This window comes from Panthera onca, chromosome D4 (assembly GCF_046562875.1).
Source record: "Panthera onca isolate mPanOnc1 chromosome D4, mPanOnc1 haplotype 2, whole genome shotgun sequence".
In the NCBI taxonomy this organism is placed as follows: Eukaryota; Metazoa; Chordata; class Mammalia; order Carnivora; family Felidae; genus Panthera; species Panthera onca.
This window is the reverse complement of record NC_138351.1, coordinates 61,093,843-61,119,231: the sequence shown is the minus strand read 5'-3', so window position 1 is coordinate 61,119,231 and position 25,389 is coordinate 61,093,843. Positions and strand designations below refer to the sequence as shown.

Here is a 25,389-nt window from a genome sequence, read left to right as displayed (position 1 = left end):
AAGTCTGTCAAATAATGCCCGGTTTGGGCACTCATTTGAGTCCTAGAACTGCCCGTTAATCAGAATGTGTATTCCAACAAGCTCCAAAATGTCCGAGGAGAACACTCTGAGCTAGATTGTAACTCCTTGGCCCTGTTCCACCCCACTGCCTCAGCAACATCATCAGATGACCGGAGCCTTCCACAAACTTTGTCGCTGTGAACAGAATTGAATAAATCTGAAGACGGGAGGAAACAGCCCCATTCGAGCATTGCTGTGACTGGCTTTGAAGCCAGTTTAGCAGAACGGGCACGTTTTCTCTTTAGTGAAGATACTATATGAAGCTGACGTGTGACGTGTGATATAGAAATCATTGTTCTTTAAATACTGAATACTTTCATTCTCCCCCTACTCTCCCATGCATATGTGCGTTCACTGGCAAATCTGCCTTTTGGGTTTCCACAACACCCTGTGTGTACCTGCTACAGCAGTCAGACCCCAACTGGGAGTCGAAGGATCTAGATTCTCAAATAGACTATGAGCTCATACAAATAGACTATGAGCTCAAGTATTTCTGAGGGTATGGAGAGTAGAAGTCTGGGGCCATCTTTAGGACACAGGTGCTCTGCAAATGTGTGTCATGTTGAAAAGAATGTCACATGTATTCAAAAATACTGTCTAGGCAGCTGAGATTCTTGAAACAAAGGGAGAAAGAGGCAAACAGTTAGATGAAAATGGGGTAAGGAATGAGATCCTATTAGTCTCCAGATGGTAAAAACAGAGAAGGAGAAGAGTGTCAGGTGTGTAGGCAGCTGCAGGTCTAGTAAGGGGCCCCTGCCAAAGAAACCAGATTCCTTTCTGCTCTCTGAAACAGCTGTAAGTGCTAGGCCTTCCTGGTGCAGCATGAAGAGCTATGACTCGTCAAGTTTAATATTTATTAAACACCATCCTTATGCCAAGTACTGTGCTTGGGACTTTCATGTACATTGCATCTCAGTTAATCCTGGCAACAGCTCACTGGGACAAGATTATGATCCCCTTTTATTGTTTAGGAAACAGGTTCAGTGAAGCCAAGTGGAACTCACGTAGCCAGTAAGAACCTGGATTTCTCTGTCATTAAGGTCTCACTATAATTCACTCTTGTTACTTTGATCCACTAGTCCTCACAACTGCTTCTGAAAAAAGTTTTTGTTTTCTCTGCTTTAAGAAGATTTACATGCTCATCATGGAGGAGGTGGAAAGGAAAAAAAAAGAAAAAAAAGTCAAAACACCAAAGCCCAGACAATAAAATTTAAAATTTAAATTCCTACCACTGAGACATATCCACCATTCCACCATTAAGGCATATATCCTTGCAGCGTTTGTCCACCTGTGTATTCATATTTTTTGTAAACAAACAATATTTATATTTAGTATAAGTATTAATTCTGCTCAGTTTTTCCCTTTTCAGAGAGGGACTCCATTGAGTTGGGAATCGTGTTCTATCACTTATTGGCTGTGTGCCTTTGAACAAACCACATAACCTCTCTGAGCCTCAGGTTGCTCATCAGGGGACTGTTGTGAGGATTAGACCTGATCGTGTAGGTGAAGCTCCTACCTGGCAGAATGCCTGGCATTCTCCTCTGTGTCCCGGGCACAAGTCACCAAAAGCCCAAGTCCCTCCCTTACCCTAAACAGAGACCCAGAGCTTGCTGGCCTCCTCAGAGGCTGTTGAAGTTCTGCTGTGGCCTTCAGTCCTTCACCTCTGCTCCATGTCCTTCATCTCCTGGAGGGACCCTGTGCCTTTGGCTGAGAGAAGGGCTCACCCAAACCTACATAAGTTTTCACTCTCAAAGGGGATGGGCTTATTTTCTGTTTGACTCAGTCCTTGGTCTCTCGTGAGGAATTGGGAATGTGTCCCTGAGCTAGCCTGGAAAATATCTGAGTGGCCCCACAGTGTTGGGCATCCCTCTCCATAATTAGCCAGCGTCCCCACCATCTGGACCCTCTCCTCTACCTCACAGGGATTTCCTTGTCCACACAGTACTAAGACTGATCTCAGAGTCCTGTTGCTGTTGATTGAACTTTCCATCTGTTCTGAAGCTTGCTTTGCCAGCTCCTGCCTGGCCAGGGCCCCTTGGTGGGCACGCAAGGTACTCCTCCCTCACTCTAGACTCTGACACTACTCTGGCAGTATATGTGCTCCCTAGTTTGCTAGGATTTTTTTTTTTTCTTTTTTTGGTAAAGGCCATAAGTCCCACTCTACTTCTTCCTTGAAAAGCAGAGCAGTCAGGTTCCTGGGTGGCTTATTTTTTTTTAATGTTTATCTATGTACACACTATAGAAAACTTGGAAACTATATTTAACGAAAAGAAAAAATTAAAATCTCAATTCAGGGCTAAGCACTGCTCATGTTTTGGTGTCTATTCCTCCAGTCTTTTCTCTACACACATATGGCATTTTCTAAAGTCTCAGATTGCCAGAAGCATCGTCTCATTAATAACAGCTTTTCAGGAGGGTGAGGAGGGGGGAGCCTACTACATTAAATATTCATATTGATTATGAGAGACATCCTTATTTCAGAAATAGCAAATAGTGAAAAAAAACATAGTATCTAGGAAATGCTGTATATATTACATTAAAAATTTTTGAAAAGTGGGATGATACTGTAACCTGCTTTTTTTGGTTAACAATAATATATTATGAACACATTTCCATGCAACTGAAGAGTCTTCCACAATATACATTCCTTGAGGACATTCTTCTACAAAATGAAAATAGCTTTTCTTTTTCTGAATATAAAGACAATACATATTCATGTAGCAAATTCATGCAATGCAAAAAAGTATAAAGAAGAAAATACAAGCCAACCAAATCCCATAACCTAGTGGCAACCACTGTTAACATTTTTGTGAATATTTCCCGAGCTATCTCTATGAATGTAGATGCACATGTAAAATACGTAATATATAAATGGAATCCTACTCTAAGTGGTGGTTTGTGACATGTTTTCCTTTTTCTCTTAGCAGTAAATAGCTCCAAATCAATAAATCTAGGTCTCCATCATATTTATTTGTTTGTTCATAAATTTGTTTATCTCCATTTTTACAGTCTGCATCATATTTCATTGTATGGATGTGGCATAATTTATTTACCTGGTCTTCTACTCATAGCCATTTAGGCTATTTCCAGTTGTTCACCACTATGCACAACATCTTTGTACAATTAGTTCCTTGAAATAAATTCCTGGAAGTACAATTCCTGAATCAAAGTATATATATTTCAAATTTGGATGTGCACAGTGAATTGCCCTTGACAGGCTGGATTTCTTTTATATTCCCATTAGCATCGTGTAAGATTTTCCCTCACCCTTGCCTAAATTAGGTATATTATCTTTTTATAAAAACTTTTAATGTTTATTTTTGAAGGAGAGAGAGACAAAATGCGAGCAGGGGAGGGGCAGAGAGAGAGGGAGACACATAATCCGAAGTGGGCTCCAGGCCCCGAGCTGTCAACACAGAGCCTGACACAAGGCTGGAACTCAAGAACAGTGATATCATGACCAGGTGTATTATCTTTTAAAGATCGTTGTCAGTCAGTTTTCAACTAATGACAAGGTTGAAAACTTAAGGGCACCAAGACAATTCAATGTGAAAGAATAGTCTTTTAAAGAAGTGGTGCTGGGAGTATTATATATCCACATGCAAAAGAATAAAGTCGAATCTCTACCTCACAGAATATACAAAAATTAACTCAAAGCAGATCATAGACTTAAATATTCGAGCTAAAACTATAAGACTCAGAAGAAAACAAGTTCATCTTCATGACCTTGGATTAGGTAGAGCTTTCTTAGTTGTGACACCAAAAGCCAAACAAACAAAAAAGATAAAGTTGACTTAATCAAAATTTAAAACTTTGTGCTTCAAATGACACCATGAAGAAAGTGAAAAGACAATGCATGGAATGGGAGAAAATATCTGGAGATCATATATCTAATAAGGGACTTCTATTTAGAATATAAAAAGAACTATTAGAACTCGGCAACAAAAAGACAACCCAATTAAAAACGAACAAAAACCGTAAACAGACATGTCTCCGAAAAGACATAGAAACGGCCAATAAACATATGAAAGGGGCTCAATATCAGTAGGCACTGGGAAATGCAAACCCAAACCACAATGATACAACACTTCACACCCACCAAGATGGCTATAATAAAAATGATGGACAACAAGTGTCGGTGAGGATATAGAAAAATTGGAACCTTTGTGCATTGCTGGTGGAATGTAAAATGGTGCAGCTGCTTTGGAAAACAGCTTGGCAGTTCCTCAAAAAGCTAAACAAAGCCAGCAATTTCATCCCGAGGTATGTACCCAGGGTAATGAAAGTATACGTTCATACAAAATTTGCACATGAATGTCTATGGCAGTGTTATTCATAATAGCCATAAGGTGTAAATAAAGCGAATGTCCCTAAACTGATGAATGAATAAACAAAATATGGTATATGCATAAAATGGAATTTTTTTCAGCCATAAGAAGGAGTGTGGTACTGATAGATGCTACACCATGGATGAACCTTAAAAATATTATGCTAAATTAAAGAAGCCAGACATGAAGGCCACATACGATTCCATTTATGTGAAATGTGTAAAATAGGCAACTTCATCGGGGCAGAAAGTAGGCTAGTGGTTGCCAAGGGCTGGGAGTAATGGGAAGTGAGTGCTAATGAGTATGGCAGTTCTTTTGAAGTAGCAGAAATGCTCTGCAGTTTGATAATGGTGATGGGTTTAACTCATATGCTTAGTGCCATCCCCTCCCAAATGTTTAAAAGGATTCGAAAGTAAAGTTGAGGAAATTTTCCCAGAAAGCAGAACAAAAAGAAAAAAATTTACTAAAGGCAAAATAGGATTAGAGGACAGCCCAGGAGGTCCAATATTAGATTAATCAGAATTCAAGACAGAGAGAAGAATAAAATGGAGAGAATTAAGTGGAAGTCTATCTGCATCCCAAACTATGAGATATCCTTCCAACTCCCCTTCCCCCACTTAGTTCCAGAAGACTACTAGCTGATCTCCAAAGGCAGAAGATTGGAGGATTCTTTTTAGGGGAAAGTGACTGATTTAAGAGAAAATATCTAAAATAACCAGATTTGTTTTATCTTAGCTATAACATTTTTAATATCCGAGGGCTTTCTCTTCTTCTTTATAATTGTTCATTTTTCATAGCATCCTGTTTTTATTTCATTGATGTAACATCTTTTCTTTGAGGAGATAGTTTTATTATCATATCTGAATTGTGTTCATTTTCTCCACGTTCCTTTTTACTAACTCAGATTTTTGGCTCTTGTGTTAGTCTTTCCTGAGCATCTGGTCATTCTTGAATATCCATATTTACAAGAGAGGCACTAAAAATATGAGTGGAAACTCTGTGTGCATTGATAGGTCTTAAAGACTAGAGGGCATCACTCTGTGGTGATCAGGAAGCAAGCTGGTACTTCCACTGAGAGACCCTCAAATGTCAGTATGTTCAGTACCTATAGCTGTAAAGGATGAACTTATCAAGCAATAATGCAACACGGTTCCTTTGGATTTTCAGATTGAAATGGCCCACCAAATCATGGTGTAATGAGATTTCCAAAAAACAGAGATCCTGAAAGTACCCTAAGGGAAAAAACACAGTTCCTTTGGATTTTCAGATTGAAATGGCCCACCAAATCATAGTGTGATGAGATTTCCAAAAATCAGAGATCCTAAAAGTATCCTAAGGATAAAAAATCAAATGTTATGGGGCTCCTGGGTGCTCAGACAGTTCAGCGTCCAACTTCGGCTCAGGTCATGATCTCATAGCTCCTCGGTTTGAGCCCTGTGTCGGGCTCTGTGCTGACAGCTCGGAGCCTGGAGCCTGCTTCGGATTCTGTGTCTCCCTCTCTCTCTGCCCCTCCTCCACTTGCGCTCTCTCTCTCTCTTTCAAAAGTAAATAAACATTAAAAAATTTTAATCAAACGTTATGTGACTTAATAGATCATGGGAAGCTAGAAGACAGTGGCGTAATTGATGCCTTATGAGAAAATTCTGAGGAAAAGGATCGTCCTCTAAGTACTTAACATACTGTCAAATGATCATTCAAGAGTGAGAGAAGACTAAAAATGTTTTCAGACATTAAAGATCTCAAAATAGCAACCCTGCATGCACTCTTCCTCATGAAGCTCCTGGAGAATATACTCCCACAAGGGTAGCAGTATGGCAGGCCTCAAGAGCAACCCAGTACAGATTGAGCAAGAGGCCAGAGGACTCCAGGAGGATACTGGAAAATGAAAACAAGGATCACCTCCTGTGTAAGCACACTGAGAGAGAATTTCATAGCTCTGATGGAGAAATGAAAACAATGAAAGGAGGTAATTCTTAACTCCAGGAAAAATAAAAAGTTGTACAAGAAATACAGTTTTTTAAGTGGCTTATCTGCAAACATGAAGTCACATTAACATAAATAACCAGTACTGAAAGGAGGGGTAGTCAAAGCTGTGCAGGAGTGAGGGTGTAAGAGAGCGAAATTCCTATTTTCCATAGTAGGAAGTCAATAGTAATAGTTAATGTGTCAAATAAAAACAAAACCCAAAGAGTAATATAACCACATTATTTATATAAAAGGAGGCAAACACCAGAGGCAACAACTAAAAGAACGGGAAGCCCTGTCTGGGGAGAATGGGGAGTGAGCTGGGAAGGGCGGGGCAGGAGCTGCTGTTTGGGTAACAAGTGCTATAGACCTATTTGGTGTTAAAAACTGTCTGGTGTATTAAATCTGAAACAAATGAAATTTAAACAGTGAGCAAGCTGGCAGAGGAGGCTCATGTTGGTGGCTGTGGATACTAAGAAATGGTGTTCTGGCTGCCTTAGATCTGTTCCCAAAGGGCTGGATGTCCCCAGAGTTGGCAGAGGACAGATGGTGTGGGAGGGGCCATGGAGCTTCATACCCTTTCTCAGGCATCTGCTCAGGGAATGAAAGTGGTAGGACATGGGTGCCCGGGGGGCTCAGTCAGTTAAGCTCAGATCATGATCTTGCATTTGGTGAGTTTGAGCCCCATCTGGGGCTCTGTGCTGAGGGTGCAGAGACTGCTTGGGATTCTCTCCCTTTCTCTCTGCCACCCCCCTCCCCTGACTGCTCATGCTCTTTCTCTGTCTCTCTCTCTCATAATATATAAATGAACTTAAAATTTTTTATTTTAAAAAAAGTATCATAGCCTGGAGATATCTTAAAAAAAGTGGTAGGATATGATTTTCTTTCCTTTTTTTAAAATATGATTTTCTTAATCCAGCTGCAACATGTACTTTAAAGGAGAAGAATTGATGCCAAGATGCTGGCATTGCATTTCTGTCAGATTTTGTATGGTGCTGGGAGGCTCCGAATTTCCCCAATTCTTCAGATGTTTTTTAGTGAGAAGTTGAGAGAGGGCAGGGGACTACTAAGAAGCCATTGTTTTTCACCAGACATCTGGGTTCTTCTTTCTACAACAGCCTCTTAATTTAAGGAATAATTACATACAGAAAAATGTACAGGTGTTAAGCATATAGTTGGTGAGTTTTAACAAAGGTATACCCATGTGTGACCAACACCCCAATTAAGTTAGAAAGTACATTCCCCTGTATCCCTTCCCATGCCCTATCAGAGGCAACCCTTATCCCAAGTGATATCCCCAGGAGATGATTTTGCCTGTTCTTGAACTTCGTATGAATGAACTCATACTACAGGTACTCTCTTATATCTGACTTCTTTCACTCAACATGGTACTTTTGAGATTTATCTGGGTTGCTGGGTGCATCAGTAGCTCACTTCTTTGTATTAATGAAGAGTATACTAATGTATAAATACAATGCACCTTGTTTATCCATTTTCTGAGCAAGTTTCTTCTTTTTGGTGACCAGCCTTGTTTCTGAGCTGGAGCAAGTCTTTGCGTGGCACTTATGGAGTTTCTTTTACTACGTGGAGTTGAAGGGTAAAAATCTAGGCTTTTTAAAAGACCAGCATAATTTACACACATGCTATAAATGAAAACCAGATGTAATACATGCTCATTTCGGTTTAGGCTATTCCTGCAACCCAGAGGAAGTGAACTAAAAGCCTGTGACAATAACCTACATGTGGGGTAACTCAAGTCCAAATCAGGTTTTTGTGTCTTTGTTGTTGTTGTTGTTGTTGTTGTTGTCGTTGTTTTTTCTGTGAGAGGAAAGAGGGAGGGCCAGGCAGGATAAATATTTCTCAGGAAGACTCAAAAGGGCTTTGTGTCAGATTAGAGGTATGGGATGAAGGAGCACGATGAGACAAGTCCTGTTTCAAGGTGGTCATCTCCCTGTTGAGTCCCTCTTCTCTTTATAGCTTGGGCCAATCAGTCCCTCTGCAGGCTCTGTCCTATTAGGGAATTTAAGAAGCCATGGTTCAGTGGCTCAGCCTGCCCTCCAGGCCCACTTGTACCTTTCATCCTGCTCCTGGTGGCTAAAACCATGGCGTTTTTTTCCAGGCATAGTGACATCGTGGAAAGAACACTGAATTTGGAACCATGTGGACCTAATACCTTTAAAACAAGTAACCACTAAACATAATGAAAGAAACAATCTCTATAAATAGTTGGGCATTCTAGGCCACTGAAAGGGAATGGCCGCCAGAGACTGGCTTCCTCCTAGAACCTTAAAGTCCATTAGACCAGAAGTACTGTCATTCTGGGATAGCTGGGTGATGGGGAATTATTTCAGCTTAATGACAACAAAATATGTCATCTGAGTTGCAGTGGGAAGAACTGTGCTCCAAGAGTAAAGATATCCAGATCCTGGTCATGGTTTTACTGTGTAATTTAAGTTCCTTCCCCTCTCTGTGTCTCCCATTAAATGGAACAGGACTGCATGATCTTTGAGATGCTTCCATCTCTGACATGCTAGAATATAATGCTAGAGGTTATCATGATGTGATATCTGTACAGGATTTGCTAGTGGCATCTTTATATCTAAGACAAGATACCTTTGTTCCCCTTGATACTTAAGTAAATATCCAGAAGTGATAAGTCAAGTGTATTCCAGGAAAAGGAAACTGAGTCGTGTTTCAGTAGTCCTATTGGTACAATCCCAATTCTGGTTGCTGTTAATATTGGGATAAGGGTGTATCAGTGATATTTTGTGAATATAGGACATGTTCTATGGATATCAATGAATAGGATCTCAAAGATCATATACTTCAAATTCTAAGAAGACCCAAACATGAACCTTGGTGCCAAAGAATTCACCTCCTCCTGAGATGCTTCATTCCATTTTCATATTGCTCAAATCATTAGGAAACTGTTCATCAGGTCGAACTGAAATCTTGATTTCACATAACTATCAGTCCTAGCTTTGCTCTCTGGGGCTACAAACTATACCCGTGTTCTTTCTGGCCAAGATTGCAAACTGCTGAAATGTTGGGCAATGTCTTGTCGGCTCTTCATCAACATTTAAAAACATCGCAGTTAGTTTCCAACGTTAAAACATCATGAGATTCTGGCTTCTCTTGAAAGATCAAAAAAATCTGTATCATTTCCTCCCCAATATGATTTTTCTCTTTTTTATTAACAATTCAGTTTTGTTTCAGTCCCTATCCTCTCTGCTTCAGCCCATGTGCTTTGGGAGAGATTGATCCCAGCCCTGGTCTATAACATGGCGTGCAAACTAGTCCTACTTCATCAGCATAGTCCCACCTCTTGTCACCTTTGTTGATTCAGAAGCTGGCACTGTCTTAGACTGGGGTCCCTGGGAACAGAATCCAAGATGGAGAATTAGCACACACAGGTTTATTGAGGAGAGTTCTCAGGACAGACACCTGTGGGGACATGAAGAGAACAGAGTGGGCGTGAGAAGCTGACCAGCTAACTGCAGTGTAGTTACAACCAAGGCCTCAGCTGATCCCACCAGGAACTTGAGAATGGGGATGGCCTTTCAGAATTGTCCCAAATTGAAGTACAGGAGCCAGGCATTTGTATTCCTACATCAACCAGTTGCCGGCCTCAGGCTGCACCCGGGAAGAGGTAAAACTTTGTAAAACCTTGGGGGAAGTGGCTTTTTGAGACCTGAGACTGACTGCCAGAATATTCCTAGCAGCTATGCCTGCCCTGAAAAGGGGAACTGAGGAGACCTCCCCAGTATCCACTACAGGCACATGACCCAATCTAGACCAACAGAGGTTTGCTAAGGAGGCTTCCAGAAATGACTTTCACCTGTCTGAATATGGGTGAGGAGCTTGTGGACTGTTGGCAGCCAACTCACATGGAAGTCAGCATTGATGACATTGGTGTTCGGCTGAATCAAACCAACCTGGAAGCTTGAGTCACCCTGGACTTCTGGTGGAAGCTTCATTGTTAAGGCAGTTTTGGGGCTGTGTTTTGATTACTTACAAATTAACATACTTTGATCCATACTGTCAGCCTGGAGCTGGATTCCTGGCAGTAACCTGATAAGTAGGAGCTGCCTCCCTTTCAGATGGGCCACTTGGCTTCCAGTTGACTGGTGCACACCTGGTTTTTAGGGGTGGCATTGGACAGCTAAACCCTAATCTTCTAATACTAGGAACTCAATATATAATGTCTAAAGTGGGAAAACCAAGGTAAAGCAACAGAAACGTGTTTATAAACATGGAGGTAAAAATCAGAAGCTGAATTGGCGGTAGTTGCTTCTGGGAAGATCTATCAGGGTGATGTGGGATAAAGAGATACAGCTGGTTTTTGCGGGAAGCCTTGTGCTCTTTGGTTTGAGACTCTGAGTATCCCCTGTAGAGCATGCATGCTCTGGGGCATCTTGTGCTGCTCTGTGGCTCTCCCATCTCTTAGTTCTCCTGCCTTCCCCTGGCCTTTCTCCTGGGTAGGGGGTTTCCTTAGTGCTGGTTGAATAATTGTCTTAAGCTACCATCTCTCTCGGTTAACTTATTCACTCTCTCCGCTTCTGGGAGACCTCTTTCCCCGCTCCTGATCTCCCCGCTTCAGCTCCAGGACCATGTTTCTTCCACAGGACCGCCTGGGAGCACCCCTGCCCTATCTCTAACTTGCACAGGGAGATAGCCAAGGTCCCTCCCAGCTCTAACACTCTGTGAAGTCTAAAAACTATATACAAACATTTAACAAGTCATAAGAATAGAACTCTTTTATTTACCTAATGTTCTTAGCCAGTTTTTCTTTTGCCAGAATAGGCATTTATTGAGCACCAACCATGTGCCAAGCTATAATGTGGTTTTACTGTCACGCAACTTTGCTGTTTTAACATCTTGTGCCCCAAAGTTTTTGTTTCCTCAGGTGAACCATCTATAAAATGTATGTATATAAAGTTATAAGGATTAAATGAGTCAATGTTTGTAAAGCCCTTTTAAAAATACTTAAGGGGCACCTGGGTGGCTCAGTCAGTTGAGCATCTGACACTGGATTTCCACTCAGGTCATGATCTCACAGTTTGTGGGTTCAAGCCCTGCATCAGACTCTGTGAGAGCCTGCTTAGGATTCTCTCTCTCTCTCCCTCTCTCTCTGCTTCTTCCCTGTTTGCACACGTGCTCTCTCTCTCTCAAAATAAATGAATAAAAAAACTTTAAGTACTTAATATAAAGTTATTAATTTGTACCACATTTGGAGAGCTGTGTGTGTGTGTCTGTGTGTGTCTGTGTGTGTACTGGGATTTTGGGGTAATGAGAAATACTCCCGCTCTTAAGAGTCACCTTTTAGGAGAGACAGATACATTAACAACAACAACAAAAAAAAATGATTTATTGTGAGTAACTGTGATACAATTCCTTGCATCAGGAATATGATACAAGGAATATCACCAAAGTACTATAAGAACCCAGACTGGGGGAAAGGGACCAATTCTTCCTGGGGTAGGGTTGGGGCTGCAGGCCCAGGAACATTTCACCAAGGGAGTGTCATTTTTAGATGGGCTTCAAAGAATAAGTAGTAGCTTTCCAGGCTGATAGAAAAGATAAGGCAAAAGGATAAAGCATTAGGCAAAGTCCAAAAAAATGGTTTTAAATAGCCTCGCTTGTCCAGGAAATAAGAAAAATGTTTCCTAACTATAAGAATTATAGCTATTGAAAGGGCCTCACAAACAGGAGAACTTCCATGACTAGAAAACCCTCAAGAAGCTTAAAAATTCTGCATAGGAAGAATTTCTTATGCGGGACAATCTGCAAACTTTCTCCCTCTCTCTTTTTTTTTTTTTTTTTTTTTAATGTTGTAAAATTCACGTAACTTAAAACTCACCATTTTAACTATTTAAAAAAAATTTATGTTTATTTATTTTTGAGAAAGAGAGAGAAAGAGACACAGAGTGTGAGCAGGGGAGGGGCAGAGAAAGAGGGAGACATAGAATCTGAAGCAGGCTCCAGGCTCTGAGCTGTCAGCACAGAGTCCAACACGGGTCTCCAACCCATGAACTGTGAGATCATGACCTGAGCCGAAGTCAGATGTCTAACCGACTGAGCCACCCAGGCACTCCCCGTTTTAACTATTTTAAAGTATACAATTCTGTGACATTTCGGAAATTCACAACCACCACTACCTAGTTCCAGAACAGTTTCCTCACCCCAAAAGGAAACTCTGTACCCATCAAGCAATCACTCTCCCTTCAGGGCCTCCCCTGATCTCTGGCAATGGCTTACCTGTGTTCTGTCTCTATAGATTTGCCTGTTTGGGACATTTCATATAAGTTGAATCATACAGTATGTAGTTGTTCAATACTGTGAGAAAGACAAATAACACCTTAATATTATTATACAAACAATTTGGTCTTATGGACCTCCTGAAAGAGCAGCAGGATCCCTGAGAGGTCTGCAGATGAGACGTTGAGAACTGCTAGTCTAGGTCATGCAAGGCACGGGGTACCAGGTCCCCAGTACAGCTTCTAACCTAGCACAAGGTGATTATCATGGCCCCATGTCCAACCTGAGGCCCGCCCTCTCCCAGCTCCTCATCACCCTTGTAAACCCTGCCAGCCGTTTTCTGCAGAGTTGAGATTAGCAATATAGCAATGGGTTCACATCTAAACTGCTCAAACGAACCAAGCATCGAAATGGGGACACGTTTTTATTAGTAATAAGTCGAACTGGTGCAGCCACTCTGGAAAACAGTATGGAGGCTTCCTCAAAAAATTAAAAATAGAACTGCTCTACGACCCAGCAATTGCACTACTAGGTATTTATCCAAAGGATACAGGTATGCTGTTTTGAAGGGACACATGCATCCCAATGTTTATAGCAGCGCTATCACCAATAGCCAAAGTATGGAAAGAGCCCAAATGTCCATCGATGGATGAATGGATAAAAAAGATGTGGTGGGGCGCCTGGGTGGCTCAGTCAGTTGAGCGTCTGACTCCGGCTCAGGTCATGATCTTGCAGTCCGTGAGTTCGAGCCCTACGTCGGGCTCTGTGCCAACAGCTCGGAGCCTGGAGCCTGTTTCGGATTCTGTGTCTCCCTCTCTCTCTGACCCTCCCCCGTTCATACTCTGTCTCTCTCTGTCTCAAAAAAAATAAATGAACATTGAGAAAAAATTAAAAAAAAAAGATGTGGTATATATATATATATATATATATATATATATATATACACATACAATGGAGTATTACTTGGCAATCAAAAAGAATGAAATCTTGCCATTTGCAACTACGTGGATGGAACTGGAGGGTATTATGCTAAGTGAAATTAGTCAGAGAAAGACAAAAATCATTATGACTTCACTCATATGAGGACTTTAAGAGACAAAACAGAGGAACATAAGGGAAGGGAAACAAAAATAATATGAAAACAGGGAGGGGGACAAAACAGAAGAGACTCATAAATATGGAGAACAAACTGAGGGTTACTGGAGGGGTTGTGGGAAGGGGGATGGGCTAAATGGGTAAGGGGCACTAATGAATCTACTCCTGAAATCATTGTTGCACTACATGCTAACTAACCTGGATGTAAATTAAAAAAAAAAAATTAATTAAATTAAAAAAATTAAAAAAAATTAAAATCTGAATGTGGTTAAAAAGAAACCAAGAACAACAAAAAACACAAGTGTACTGCATCCTTACTTCCAATAAAATTCTGATCACTTCCTGCCACTATCATTACAGTTTATAATCACAGTAATTACCTTTTACCTGTGAGGAGAGCCGTCATGTATTTTTGAATATCAAGCAGCAGCCATGCTATAAATTGCTAGCCCCTTTCTCTTCTAATGATCACGGCTGATTTTATTCTTCAAGTATTCTCAGAGTAATTAGCATGCTTATTATACAGCATATTCAAATGTTAATGTGCATGCCATACTGACGCTATTGTGAGACCCATTTTGCTCAGGAGCTAAAATTATGTTGCCATTCTGCTTGGTGCTAGAGGTTCTGTGCTTGAAACCTGTTTTCCACATGCAAGGAGCCAAGGTTATTTAATTAGAATGCTGAGCTAGAATGAGAAGAATCTGACACTTAATATAGAACCTGCAAGCTAAACGGGGTCAGCAAGTGTAGGGCCTACACATTTGAATGAGCCATCCATCACGATAGAGACAATCCATATTTGAGCAGACTGGCTTTGGGGCATGTTTTACATTGTTCCTCCAGGGTCTCTACCAGACTCTGCCTCTGTAGATTAAACTGCCAAAAATCACAGTTCAATTGGAAATATTTTCCTCCCACTGAGCTGAAGTCCGCTTGAATTTTCACTCATTTGTTTTTTGCTCTGCCCTCTGGAGCCCCTTAAAGCATGTCTGCTCTCTGTTTGTTACTGCCCTGCAGAGACTGAGGACAGTGACCCTGTCCCTATGGTCTGCTCTCCTAAGGCTCAGTTGTTCCAGTTCATATATGATAGGTTTCCTGTCCCTTGACCACTGTGGCTAGTTTATCAATGTCCCTCCCCTTCCCCCACCTTTTTAAAAGTGCGAGCTCAGAACCTGAAACAATGATCCAGGTGTGGTCTGATTGGTATGGAAATGAGCAGATCTCTCTTGGATAAGAACTTGCTTGTTGGATAGGATTCTATAGTACTTTCCCAGAGTATATTACGTTTCTTGGTATCCAACACTGATTAATAATCAGCAAAAAAACACCAAGCTTTCTAAACTGTGCATTGGTACATAGGTAATTAGCCATTTAGACCCAAACACAGGATCTGGGATTTGTCATCATTACATTTCGTCTTGTTAAATTTGGCCAAATGCTTTGGCCTATCAAGAGCCTTTTTTTGTACTCTGAATCCATCCTTTTCATCCACAAATGTAATCAATCTATTGATACTGCTATCTTTATACAAATCAAAGTTAAAAATGACCAACAGAAAAGGCCTCAGGATGGAGCCCTTTACCTGTTACCAGAGACCTCAAATCCAAGTATTTATTCAAAGTATTTATTGTTATAACCCTCCCTCCCCACCCTCCATTTTTTCCAACTGTCCCATCCTCTAACTCAGGTTGTCAGGGAGGGAAAACATCCAAGAATAGTCCAGGTTACCAACTGGCTAAAGTGGCCGAGAAAAGAAACCAAGGAAAAGGAGTGAATAAGGCCTGTTGAAGGGCCCAATGTGGCAAGACAGGATTCTCTGAATCCTACTTTATCTAGGTATCTGTTGTGATGAGAGAGAAAATCAATAACCAGGAAACAGAACCAATGTTGGAAGCTGGACGACAGCCAATTAGTACATCAAACTGGAAGGACTAGGCAGACGAGAATAGGGACAGGGGAGGGTCACAAGGAGAATGAAGCAAAGAATGAGCATGTAAAACAGAATCTGGGCATGCCAAATGTACTCCAGAGCTGTGCTGTCCAATATGGTAGCCACTAGCTAGAGTGGCTATTTAAGTTTAAAGTAATACGAATTAAGTTCAAAAGTCAGTTCCTCAATCATATTAGTCACATATCAAGTGTTCAATAGCCACATGCAACTAGTGGTCACCCTATTGGATAGTACGGAAGAACATTTCCATCACTGCAGAAAGTTCTATTGGACAGCCCACCTTCAGAGCACTCTAGGTGCCAGACCGGGTAAGATATCATTTTAGTGCATTTGTTTTTCCTTTGCTTTCCTCCAAGACCCAGCTCAAATATCAATTCTTTTGGGAATTTGCCCCATGCTTGGTCTGTAACTGTATGCTATAGGCAGCAGAGTATTCCGAACTGTACAGTTCTTAGTGATAATGCATGAATCCAGATAGGACTTAGCAAGGAGATCTTAGCACAGCTATTTGCCAATCCTTAACCAAAATGTGGCCTTTTTCTATTTGGGGAAGACATCCTCCTTGACAAAGCAATTGGTTTTGGGACTAAGACATGTGGAGCATGAGAGAAGAAGGAAGGAAATACTGGCTCTGTCAGCCAAATCTGCTGACTCCACCTCTGCAGCTTTAAAAATCATTTGTAAAAAAGAGCTTTTGACCTCCTGTCCACAAACATTCCATAGGCCATCTTGACCGGGCAGTCAAGAAGTTGGAAGTCAAGTTGATGCAAGATATCTTGTCATCTTACCTGTGGGCCCTCACTAAAATTTCAGTCTGCCTTCTTTCTCTTTTAATTTCCTGTGCCAGAAGCTCTTAGACCTTCTCATAATAAGATCTATCAACTCTACTCCCTAAATCTCTCTAGAATCCATCCCCTCCTGCAATACTCTCAGTTAATTTGTCTTCCCTCTGTTTCCCCACCCAGCCCTTACACTGCGACCTAACTGCTCAAAGAACCTTACCTGACCATGACATTCTCCTCCCTAAAATCCTTCGGTGCTTCCCATGACATCATACAGGCCTGCTGCTTGGGCCCCCACTACCTTTCTGATTTCAAGTCTTTTCACTCCCTGGTGTGCATCACACCACACACTCCAGCCTCCCTGTTACCCAGAACCAAGCTGTCCTCCCACATCTCTGCCTTTGTACTTGCAGCTCCTGCTGTCTGAAATCCCCACCCCACCCCCTTTCCCCTGGGGAATTTCTACACCCCTGTGAAGGTTCCCTTTAAATCTCTTCTCTTCTGAGAAGTCAACCCAGAGCCCTCAGCCTGACTTAAGAAGTGATCCAGCGGCTATGCCCGAACACCGTCCGGGCTTTGGTCATAACACATCCTGTGTTTGACACTCATGAGTCTGTTTCTCCCACTAAACTGTGAGGTCTTAGGGGAAGGCAGCATGTCTGACTCATCTCATATCCCCCGTGGCAAGCACAGGACCTGACTCATAACAAACACTTACTAAATGCCTGTTAAAATGAACAACAGTCTGTGCCATTATGAGGTTCCACTGTGACTGAAAACTGAGGACTAGGAGGAACCTCTCTCTGTGTGGGTTGCTACTGCTGGGCTCATTAAGGTTCACCCATGCTGATAGAGGCCTGTGGACAGGTGGTCCTTGTCAAGAATGTGGGGAGGAGCAAGAAGATGGCTGTTCCTGCCAAAAGCCCCTGTGCATGCTGGCCCTTCCTCTGCAGGTGGCAGGCACTGCATGGGCACAAGCCCATTCCTTGTTTGTCATGAAAAAGCACAGGATCCCTTGGTGAACGCTCTTGTAGGGACCCATCTGTGGGTAACTCCATAAAAAGAATTATGGGCAAGGTGAGGAACCCTGTCGTAGAATGGAGAGGGATAAAACACTGCTACTTTTGTACAGCATGGGGCATGTCGCTGGTGAGAGAATATAGAGGTAATAGCAACACTCTTTATGTTTTAAAAAGTACACCATACCTTATGGTTACCAAGACACTTCCACTTCTGTTGTCTTCTTTAGCGTGTTATCCATGCTGAGGGGCAGGCAGGAGAGATCTGGGGTTGTTATTTATAGATGCAGAAACTAATAGCCAGAGAGGTCACAGTTTTGTTTTTTTTTTTTTTTTTTTTTTTTTTATTTATTTTTGGGACAGAGAGAGACAGAGCATGAGCGGGGGAGGGGCAGAGAGAGAGGGAGACACAGAATCGGAAACCGGCTCCAGGCTCCGAGCCATCAGCCCAGAGCCTGACGCGGGGCTCGAACTCACGGACCGCGAGATCGTGACCTGGCTGAAGTCGGACGCTTAACCGACTGCGCCACCCAGGCGCCCCAGAGAGGTCACAGTTTTGAGCAAAAGCCCACAAAAACGAAGTGACTTTCCCAGGGTCATGAAGTAATAATCATAACTATAACAAATGGGGGTTACTTAAAAAGTCTCTGCTGGGTTTTCTTTAGCAAACTGTTTAAAATCAGAAACATTTTCTAGTAAACTGAGTCTGTAGAGGGCTCTCAGGCGTCTCTTGGGAAATGTGACCAGATGAAATTAAAGGTTTCTTCCAGCGATGAGATTCTATGAAATTTAGTGTTTACTGTGTCCCAGGTTCATACAACTCCATAAAGTACAATTACGAGCTTCCTCGTAATTCCCCAAGTAACTATCCCTCCTGCCCAGCCTGGCATCCCTGTCTGACTTAAGAAGTCTCACGCCCAGTACTTATTTATTCCACCACCTGGTCATCAATCTCTTCTTTCCACTCCTTCTACTCCCTACAACATGGCAACTCTATTACTTGATCAATGGTTCACTTCCTCTGTCAGCGATAACTGGGATTTAGAGCCAGAGGCATGATTTCTATATAAGACTAGAAAGCAGAACTGTCATCATGTATTATTGAGATCTTAATTTAATTCCCATTAAAGGGGAATTAAATTGCCTGGATTAGTGAAGGTTCACTCTATTCTTTCCTCTCAGAGAGATGACTAAATCCATTTTGGTGCCATATTTGGTTGTGGGATATGGGAATGGAGGTTTCCATAAGTCAGAGTAGGTGTGTGGTTTTCTAGAAAGGAAAGTCTGCCTTCACTGGATGGACCGATGAAGTTATTTAAGTTCTGTCTGACAGGATTCTCCCCAGTCTCCGTGCATGAGAATGAAGTATTGTACACCCATCTGAACTGGGTGAAAACAGAAGCTAATAGCAGTTCTGTGGAAATAGATACTCTATTTATCTTCTGATCCAAGAGTCCAGGCTCTATCCACTGCACCACACGCCGTTCAGGGTGGTAGTTGCTTCTTCGAGTTAATGTTTACTGAGAAGTGAAGTGCAGTGCCCAATTATAATGATAAAGGCCATATCAATAATAACATATAACCTCCTATTTCTGTTTTCATCATGAAGCCTAAGGCCCTTCAGATAGAAGAATTATGGGCAATTCTGGGTGTTACTGGCAGTCTTTGAGGATGGCTATTCCGTCTGGGTTTGTTTTAATTTCTCTCTTGATTACCAAGAACAATCTTGCACTCACATATAAGAATAAGATGTGCTTCCTGCCGATGGGGGCTTGGGGATCCACTACCAAGTGCTGGGCCAGGACTGCCATGTCTCCTGTTGCAGTGGAGTATCAGACATTGTTATGTGACTCCCACACAGGTGTCTATCATGGCTGAGCAGGGCTGGCTTCCTTAAAATGAGATGAGTGTACTAACAATAAAGAGTGGCAATACAACACATAAAGAAGCACAAAGGAAGTCTTCATCCTCACGTTGAACTTGCCCAGGATATATGCTGATAAAATCAGATCTGAGCATATCCTGAACTCCATCTGTTAAAGGCATTCACAGCCACTTAGGAGAATGCCAGGCAAGAAAGACCTGGCAATACATTTTCTGCCTTCCAGAGTAACTCCTTCTTTTCCTTCCCCAACCTGGCTAAAAATACAACCAAAGTGATACACACACACACACACACACACACCACACGTGTATGTGCACACACACACATACACAAAAGGCAAAACAAAAAACCCCAAACACAAAAAACCTAACATTTGTTGAGCAGATTGTGACAGAATATCAATTAGCCAAGTGTTTGGTATGCAAACATCCCCAGTGCTCACTCACCCAGAGGAGGACTTGGAGGGAGGGGAATAGAGAGTGTCAAGAGAATGAGGGAGCCAGGCAGGCTCCGCCAGGGAAAGTGCTGGAGCCAAAGCTCTGACTTAATTGGCAGGTGAGAATGGTGCAGTTGCCATCTCTGTCCACCTAGTGGCAGCACCTCTAGCCAAAGTCACCTCTACCTCAATTGGTTCTGGTGAGGACTACTGGAGGCTTACCTGTGCTAGGCCCTCTGGCAGGCACTGGAGGTGGGACCATTTGGAAGGTTGCAATTCATCACCAGTGGTCCCTTTTAGGTAGGGACTCATCTAGGTTATTCCAACTCTAAACTCCAAGTCTAGGGGATAGAATCTACTGGAAGCAGGGAGTTGAAATTTCCAAATAAATGGAACTAAAGCATCATGTTAGCTTCTTAGTATGTATTCTATGCCAGAATAGCTAAAACTCAAGAGGATGAAGAAATAGCAAAAATAGGAGAGGCTACTGTTCAACTAGAGACACTAACAAAAGTAGCTGATACGAATAATAGTGGGTCAGTAGCAGGCCAGGGAGTGAGGTGAGTCTTGCTTTCTTCCTTCGGAGTTATAAACCAGCCACTGCAAAGGGAAGTTTCACTTTAGGATAGATTTGGACATAATCTAGAAGTTCCATGAAATGAAAAGAGTTCACTGATTAATTACACAGGCCAGTATTTCCCAAGATGTGGTATACATTCCACTGGGGAAGTGCAGATAATTTAGATGAAACATCTTTTATTTTAATAGTTTGGTATTTATTTTAATGTGCCTTAGATGAAATATAATTTATTATGCCACAAGCCTGTGATTGGTTTTCTGTTCATAATGGTGATATAAAATTTCCATTTGATATTTTTTAGTAAAAATGAGTGTATCTGAAGAAAAATTTTAAGTAAGTAATAATATAGAGGACATTATTACAAGAATGTGGCAAAAGTCACAAATAGGGAATGTCAACAATTGTAAAGTTTGGGAAATACTCATTAAGCCAGGGAATTAAATAGACTGATTTATCGACAGGAGAGTTTAGAATACCAGACAAGTGAAGGGAAAACAGTAGAACTCTTGAAGGATCCAGATTCCAGTTCCAACCGTCACTAAGCCTGTGTGACATAGGCCTCCCTCTGGATCTCCATTTCCTTATCCAGAAAATGACTCTATTGTTTTGCTCAGCCTTATTATCTAGCTGTTCTATTTCGCTTACTACTAGTGAGATTATGAACAATCATAATAACAGCCAGAGCATTAAGGTTGGCTGTGAGCTGGATGCTTTCCATAATTCATCATTTAAAATTTCCATAATAGTCATGAGAGGTAGGTGTTATGATGCCCATTCCATATATGAGGGGATTGAAGCTGGAAGATTTTAAGTAACTTTCCCAAGGTTGTACACAACTTGATTGGAATGAACATAGATCAGACTCCAGAGCCTGTGGTTGTGGCTCCCAGCCTTGCTGTGTCACAATAGTTAATTTCTATTCACTCTTCAAAACTAAGCTCAAGGTCATCAATTCCAGGAAGACTTCTTTGACCCTCTCTCTCCATAATGGCTAGTGTTCCTTATCTGTGTTCCCTTACTTTTCTGTGTATGCTGTTTTTTTAGATTTGCCTTTGTAGGAGAGCCTGGGTGCTCAGTTGGTTGAGCATCCGACTTCAGCTCAGGTCATGATCTCACAGTCTGTCAGTTTGAGCCTCACATTGGGCTCTGTGCTGACAGCTCAGAGCCTGGAGCCTGCTTTGGATTCTGTGCCTCCCTCTCTCTGCTCCTCCCCTGCTCATGCTCTATCTCTCTCTCTGTCAAAAATAAATAAACATTAAAAAAATTTTAGATTTGCCTCTGTATCCCTGACACCCTGCATTGTTTGGGGCAGAATAGATAGTCAACAAATGGCAAAAAGAGGGAAAACATGAGGGAGAGGGAAAAGGGGAAGACAGAAGAGAGAGGGGATTGGAAAAGAAAATAATATATATTGCTACTTTATTTTATTAAATGTGAAAGAAGTAAAATTGAGAGGTAGGAGAGCAAGAGGGTTAAATGTATGGTCTCCTAGATCCTACCCACCCAGCTGTGCCACTTACTAGGTGGGTGACTTATGGCACAGGGTCAATGCCTGTGCTTCAGTTTCTTCATCTATAAAACAAGGATATCAATAGTTACTTACCTTAAAGGATGGTGTAGAGACTAAATTAATTATATATGAAGTGCTTAAAATGGTGCTTGGGATATAGTAAGCAAGTGTTCAATAAACATTGGCTATTATTATTATTATTACTATTATTATTGTGAAATGAATTATAAAGTGAAAGAAATCCCACAATACCATCACATACGTACAAAACCTCTTCATTTCCCCAATTCTTTTTTTTTAATTTATTTTTTATTTTTTATTTTTTAATATATGAAATTTACTGTCAAATTGGTTTCCATACAACACCCAGTGCTCATCCCAAAGGTGCCCTCCTCAATACCCATCACCCACCCTGCCCTCCCTCCCACCCCCCATCAACCCTCAGTTTGTTCTCAGTTTTTAACAGTCTCTTATGCTTTGGCTCTCTCCCACTCTAACCTCTTTTTTTTTTTTTTTCCCTTCCCCTCCCCCATGGGTTTCTGTTACGTTTCTCAGGATCCACATAAGAGTGAAACCATATGGTATCTGTCTTTCTCTGTATGGCTTATTTCACTTAGCATCACACTCTCCAGTTCCATCCACGTTGCTACAAAAGGCCATATTTCATTTTTTCTCATTGCCACGTAGTATTCCATTGTGTATATAAACCACAATTTCTTTATCCATTCATCAGTTGATGGACATCATTTCCCCAATTCTACTTGTTGACCAGTACAAATTCATACTATGGCAGTTCTGAATAAGAATTACAGCCGTAGGGTACACGATATAATATCCTTATCTTTCCACTTCTGTGGCAGTAGAATTAGCACTCCTTTTCTACTCTCAGAACATTTGGAAATATCAATATTAAAATTACCACACTGTATTATAATTCAGATTTACTTGTTGTCTCTCGTCCTCAATCAGACTGAGTTTCTTGAGGGAAAGGACTTTTGTTTCATTCTTCTCTATGTCACCAATTCTTAGTGAAGAGGCTGGCAATAAATGTCCATTATCTGTTTGCTGAATGAATAGTGTAGAAAAGATGTATACATCTGAACAACAAAATTAAAAATATTATGTGATATTTATCATACAAAAGTTCAAATCAAGTGTGATTATAGCTCAGAAAGGAGAGATCACTTCTAGGTAGGAAAAGGTCGTAGAACAGAATGGTGAAATCTGAACTTTACAGACAGCCTACCTTGGTTTTGAGCCCTAACTCTGGCATTTATGAGCTTATATATCTTGGGATATAACCTAATCTCTTTTTTTTTTTTTTTTCAACATTTATTTATTTTTGGGACAGAGAGAGACATAGCATGAACGGGGGAGGGGCAGAGAGAGAGGGAGACACAGAATCGGAAACAGGCTCCAGGCTCTGAGCCATCAGCCCAGAGCCTGACGCGGGGCTCGAACTCACGGACTGCGAGATCGTGACCTGGCTGAAGTCGGACGCCCAACCGACTGCGCCACCCAGGCGCCCCTATAACCTAATCTCTTCAAACCACTAATGTCCTTACCAGGGAAATGGGGATACTATGAGTTGGACAAATGAAATGAGATAATATATGTAAAATTTCAGGTACCTATTATAAAGTGACTAACATATCATCATCACCATCATCATCAAAGGCTTTGTGATGGAGGCAACTCAGTACCTGGCATCAAAGGCTTTGTGATGGAGGCACTCAGTATCTGGATGGACAGACACAGGGAGGAGCACTGAACAGTCAGGAGGTGTGAATAAAGGTACTGTGGGTGTTAGAACAAGCCACAGCCAAACAGGGAGGGCAAAGCACTGTTTAATCAGAACAGTGTGGGGGTATTTTCAGGAAAGGAATGGGAGGGAAGGTTGGGAAGTTGGTTTTAAAGGCCAGGCTGAAAAATTGAGTCTGTATCTTGCAAGTATTACTGACACTTTACAGTATTCTACAAAGAGTAGAACCGAGTACCAAGTGAGCCAGTACTGAGTCAGCCATAGGGGGAATGTTCTGGCTGTTAGTGCAGGACAGTCTGGGGAAGGTGAGGGAAAATGGAAGCAGCTAGACCATTTAGGAAGCTTTTCCAGTACTTCCAATGAGAAGTTGAGGTTCCCCTCTGGGATGGTGGCATGGGGAAGGATAAAAGGGAATGAACATGTGGGACACTGGGAAGACGAAATTCATTGAACTGTGCCCAGCTGGAGGCTGTGTCCAGTGAGGAGGCAGAGGCCAAGACAATTGTGAAGGTTTACAGCTGGATGACCAGGAACATGGCGCCACTACCCTAGCAGAAAGAAACCAGAGGAGACTGGTCTTATGGGGAGGATAAATTTGCTTTTCGCTATGCTAAGTTTGAGGTGCAGTGGGATATTCCATAATGAATGGTATCCAAGAACACGTGAGCTTAGAACTCAGACTGATATTTATTTAGAAGATATCTGTACAGAGATAATAGCTAAAGGGATACGGTTGGATCAACCATCTAAGAAGGGTGGGAGTATACAGAGAAAAGATCAGGGAGTCATCCTTGGGAAATACCTCCTACATCTAGGGATGTGAAAGAGAAGCCTGGGAGCAAGGATGAGGAAGAGGGAGAAAGGGGAAGAACGCACCGCCACAGATGCCAAGGGCAGGGCAGGTTTCCAGGAGAGTGCAAGTGCCAGGAGGAATCACGAGCTATAGGAGGTCAGAGAGAACTGTGGAGGGGCCACTAGGAAGTCACTGATGAGGCATGAGAGAACAATATGTGGAAAGAAAAAGTAGACTGCAGGTGTGAAGGAATCTAGGAGGTATGGGGTGGGGGGAATAGGTCAAGTTAGTATAGTATGAGTTTGGGAAGTTAGGGAAAGAAAGGATAGAGATGGAATGGGGGCTCAAGGTGGGAGCAGAATTGTTCTTCCCCACATAAACCACCACTCACAGCTAATCCAGAGATGCTTATTTGTCTGTACATTTAGAAATAGAAAGAAGCCTTGGGGGAGGATGCCAGAGGAGGAACTTTGGAACAAACTAAATTGAAAGTCAGGTTACCGCCATTCTAAAGTCATAGACCGTGTTATCACTGTGAGTACAGCAGCATCTGTTTTAGCAGAGACAGAACTCATTTATCATGCATCAACAGACTGTGAGAGAAGGAAACCAGAAACTCTCCCTCCCCACTTAGGAAAACAAAGCTTGATCCACACTCTTTGAAAAGAATTCAAAAGCTTTGGAAAAGGATTTTAGCAAGGAAGGAACGCTAAGAGAAATAAATGCACAATATCTTCCCTTCCTTCATTTGTCTACCCAACCGCACTCTAGGAAAATGCCTAGGTGCACCATTAGAACACTCCAATAATACTATGCACACCACCCAAGTTTATGGCACTCCGATCTACACAGTGCTTTTCATTTTACAAGAAGCTCTCACGATCACTTTCATCCTCACAGAATCCCTGTGAGGTTTTACTTTTTTTGTCTTACAAGTAAAGAAACCGAGGGTTAGAAAGAAC

The 25,389-nt window shown here is 41.8% G+C and overlaps 1 long non-coding RNA gene across 1 annotated transcript in view; it reads right to left on the bottom strand.

Annotated features, from left to right (window-relative positions):
• Positions 1-4,879: 4,879 nt before the first annotated feature.
• The window catches only part of LOC132663176 (uncharacterized), a 40,701-nt gene continuing 20,191 nt past the window's right edge, over positions 4,880-25,389 (bottom strand). Inside the window, exons 3-4 of the long non-coding RNA XR_009602968.3 lie at positions 12,612-12,689; positions 4,880-9,797 (exon numbers count right to left, since the gene is read on the bottom strand). This is a non-coding gene — a long non-coding RNA (uncharacterized LOC132663176). The remainder of the gene's footprint in view (positions 9,798-12,611; positions 12,690-25,389) is intronic.